Raw genomic sequence first — 4,850 nt, 5'->3', positions numbered from 1 at the left:
TCTCTTTTTCTCTCTCTCTCTCTCTCTCTCTCTCTCTCTCTCTCTCTCTCTCTCTCTCTCTCTCTCTCTCTCTCTCTTTCTGTGTGTGTGTGTTCCTATATTTGGCTTTTGGTTTTCCAGATCCTTTTATTTCTCTTGCTCGTCCGGCCATATCTGTGATAGTTTTCTGGTTTATCTCTCTCTCTGTCTTTTCTTGCGTTAACCGTCTACTTCCCGGTTTCTTTATAAGGTTCGTAATCTCTCTATTTCTCTGCCCTCCTTAGTTCTTATTTCTTGATTTCCTTTTTACGCAAGATAATTTTTTTTACGATTTTTCTATTACGTGGTTACGACTTACAGTGTCTCTGTGTTCTGTTGTCTCAGATTCTACTCATTTTCGTCTCTTCGTTCCTCCTTCTCAGGTTATTCTATCTCTGTTTTCTTCCTCCTGTCTTTACCCTTTCTTTGTATGTATATTTCTTATGTTTTTTGTCTTTCCTTGCATTTGGCTTCTTGACCTTCGGTCCAGTTCACTCCTCCTCTACCTCTCCTTCTTGGTTATTCCTTTCTTCGTCGTTAATTTCTCCATTCCCTCCGTTTCTTGCCCCGAATGTTCTTATCCTTTGGTTATTATTATCATCGGGATTTAAAAGCAGGCCTGTAAAATTTTGTAGGCTTATTTTGTGTGCAGCAGCTGGGTATCTTCGTGTGCGTTTTTATTGTTATTTTTTATTTTTCAGTCATTTTTTTTTATTCTTACCGATTCCAAACTTTCGGAATTTAGATGAAGGCGAATTTTAGTAGGAATCAGAGGGCTTTTGTTATCTTTTTCGGTTTAAGGGTTCAGTTTGGAGAATAACGATCACCTTTGATTTCCCGCCGCTCTAAAACATTGACGATGGGCGTTGTTATGCAGCGTTTCGTCGACTGAAGGTGATTTGCTAGTTATATTATACATACTGAGTTTCATTAATTTTAATTGTCGGAAATAGAAGCGGCTGCTAGTGACTCAGGGCACTAATATATCTAATGATTATTTTCAAGGAATGATAACATGATAACTTCTACATGAACTTTTACGAGGGACAGTAAATATACACATATTTTCGGAGTTCAGTTCATATAAGCGTGTTGAGTCTGGGTAGCCTGAAGATGTGACGCGGCGCCGGGATTAGCGTTCATCTGCAAATTAAGCATCCGGAATTAATCTTATCTCGGAAAAGATACAGCGGTTGAAATGCACGGTCTCGAGATGGAGATAATGGTACAAAGATAAACCATAACGCGGCTTAGGCAGAAGCTTCCGAAGGTAATTCCGTACATAGGCCATTACATCATGGTGAGTAGAGTACAGGGGTAAACAAGCACATACGGCGTCCCCCATGCAGATGGCTCTGGCGTGACTTAATAACTGCATAACCACTCTATATTTGAGAATGACGTAATTACAGTGAAATCTGATACCGAGCTGCCACAGTAGAGGTAATAGGAGGAGACAATATAACCAGGAATCTCTCATGTCCTCTTGGGGGATGCTCATTTTCCAAGAGTGAAATGCCTACTTAAAGCTTTAATAGACATCATGATCATATGAATAGAGCTTCCACACTCGATATAACATGTAAACTACGCTGTGATGGTGTGAATTAAAGGAAATAGAGCACTCTCTCTTTCTCGCGGCCCTTATGTTTTGCTGTTGTTCATTTGCATTATTTGTTCATTTATTTATTTGTTTATCGTTTTATTGTCTTGTTTTGTTGTTTATTTATTCATTTATCGTTTTATTGTCTTTGTTTGTTTATTTATTTATTTATCGTTTTATTGTCCTATTTTGTTATTTATTTGTTTATCTATTTATCGTTTTATTGTCATTTTCATTCTTCGTAAGGATGTCAAATAGGGAATGAATGCATAATGTTATTTTCTCAAAGCAGGGGTAAGACTGGGGTATGTGCTGTGTTAAGCCTAATGTGTGTTGATTCCCAGCTTGTATCGAAGTTGTGAAACAGACAAAAAAAAAAAAAATAAAACAAATAGCTCAGGCTGATGCTATGAATACGAATGACTCGTATTTTTTATATTTATTTGTCTTTTTCCCCGAAAATCGAGGGAAGGGGGGGAAAAATAAAATAAAAGTGAAAATACCAACTGATTGTCGTAAATTGTGTTTCAGCTTTGGAGAGTCGCTCGAATGGGACGAGTGACCTGACCGTCGTTCCATATTTCAAGTGGCGTATGTGGCTCCTCCCCCGCAGACGCTCCTCTCCATAGATAAATAGATGGGGAAGGAGATAGGCCGATAGATAGATAACGGTCCTCTCCGTAGATGGATAGATGGGGGGAGGAGATAGGCTGATAGATAGATGATGGTCCTCTCCATGGATGAATAGATGGGGGGAGGAGATAGGCTGATAGATAGATGACGGTCCTCTCCATAGATAAATAGATGGGGGAGGAGATAGGCTGATAGATAGATGAAGGTCCTCTCCATTGATGAATAGATGGGGGAGTAGATAGGCCGATAGACAGATGAAGGTCCTCTTCATAGATGAATAGATGGAATAGATAGGCCGGTAGATAGACGACTCTCCTCTGCATAGATAGATACATGGGGAAGTGGATAGGCCGATAGACGGATGACGCTCCTCTCCATAGATAGATAGATGAAGTAGATAGGTCGGTAGACAGATGACATTTCTCTCCATAGATAAATAGATGGGGGGGGAGGAGATAGGCCGATAGACAGATGACGCTCCTCTCCATAGATGAATAGATGGAGTAGATAGGCCGGTAGACAGATGATGGTCCTCTGCATAGATAGATAGATGGGGGAGTAGATAGGCCGATAGACAGACGACGTTCCTCTCCATAGATAGATAGATGGAGTAGATAGGCCGATAGATAGACGACGTTCCTCTCCATAGATAGATAGATGGAGTAGATAGGCCAAACGACAGAGGACGCTTCTCTCCATAGATAGATGGGGAAGTAGATAGGCCAATAGACAGACGACGCTTCTCTCCATAGATGAAGTAGATAGGCCGGTAGATAGACGACGCTCCTCTGCATAGATAGATAGATGGGGAAGTAGATAGGCCGATAGACGGATGACGCTCCTCTCCATAGATGAATAGATGGAGTAGATAGGCCGATAGACAGGTGAAGGTCCTCTCCATAGATAGATAGATGGGGGAGTACATAGGCCAATAGAAAGACAATGCTCCCATCCATAGATAGATAGATGAAGTAGATAGGCCGATAGACAGACGACGCTCCTTCATAGATGAATAGATGGAGTAGATAGGCCGATAGACAGACGGTGAGATAGATAAAAGTGGATCTGTAGAGGGAGGAGAGAGCATTTGCATGTCTGCGCGCGCTCGAGGCTGCTCCCCCGTTCGGCACACCCTGAATCATCCCGGAATTGCGTTTGCTGTAAATAATCCCTCCTTCATTATCCCGCCGGCATAGAGCGTATCCCAGACTACTGTTCGTGTGTTTGTTTGTTTGCGTGTATGTGTGTGTGTGTGGGTTTGTTTGAGTGTATGGGTGTTTGTGTGTGTGTGTTTGTGTGTGTCTGGTGTGTTTGTTTGTGTGTGTTTGTTTGTATGTGTGTGTGTGTGTGTGTGTGTGTGTGTGTGTGTGTGTGTGTGTGTGTGTGCGCGCGTGTGTGTATGTATGTGTATATGTGTGTTTGTATGTGTATGTGCGTGTGTGTGTGTGTGTGTGCGCGTGTGTGTATGTATGTGTGTATGTGTGTGTGTGTGTGTGTGTGTGTCTGTGTGTGTGCTCGCGTAGCTCGTCTGTGCGCGCGCGCTGTTATAATCCGTTCTACTAAACGTGTATTAGACACTGCATCGCATGAGGCCGCGTTAGAGGGCACTAAATGTCACGGAGATTATGCTAAATGACTCCGCTTTCAATTTAATCATGGCGTAACTCAGAGTCTAATCTTCGATCCTGATCACTTTTTGGGCGTAAAAGACTCTACAATAACGTAAGAGGCTATTTATACTTAGAGGAAGGAGGGGGAGGAGGAGGAGGAGGAGGAGGAGGAGGGGGAGGGAATCGGGGGCGGGTAATAGCTTCGGGGATTTAATAGCGGATATTTATCTTATCTTTTGTTCTTTCTTCTCTCGTTCCAGGTGAGGTCTGGGTTCCACGGCGCGGGACGGGCAGGTGTCGGGCCGGAGTGGGCGCCCGCTCTCGCTGCCACGGGGAAGTCGGCCGGTCCAGGGCTGGAGTTACTCCGGAGTTTTTATTTTATTTTTTATTTTTTTTTGCCGAAATTGTGGCAAAACATAAAATAAAATACATATACGTGTGTCTTTACACGCTCTTGTACTTTCTGAAACACACAGTAAGAGATCAGACACAGGCACAGACACAGACTGAGATAGATAGATAGATAGATAGATAGATAGATAGATAGATAGATAGATAGATAGATAGATAGATAGATAGATAGATAGATAGATAGATGATAGATGATAGATAGATAGATAGATAGATAGATGATAGATGATAGATGATAGATAGATAGATAGATAGATAGATAGATTAGATTAGATTAGATTAGATTAGATTAGATTAGATTAGATTAGATTAGATTAGATTAGATTAGATAAGATAGATATATATATAGATATATAGATATAGATATAGATATAGATATAGATTTATAGATAGATAGATTATATTATATTATATTATATTATATTACATTATATTACATTATATTACATTATATTACATTGTATTACATTATATTACATTATGTTATATTATATTATGTTATATTATGTTATATTATATCATGTTATTTATTATTATTATATATATTATTATTATGTTATATTATGTTATATTAT

The sequence above is a fragment of the Penaeus vannamei genome, chromosome 21 (assembly GCF_042767895.1).
Source record: "Penaeus vannamei isolate JL-2024 chromosome 21, ASM4276789v1, whole genome shotgun sequence".
In the NCBI taxonomy this organism is placed as follows: Eukaryota; Metazoa; Arthropoda; class Malacostraca; order Decapoda; family Penaeidae; genus Penaeus; species Penaeus vannamei.
Note: the sequence above shows the minus strand (reverse complement) of the source record.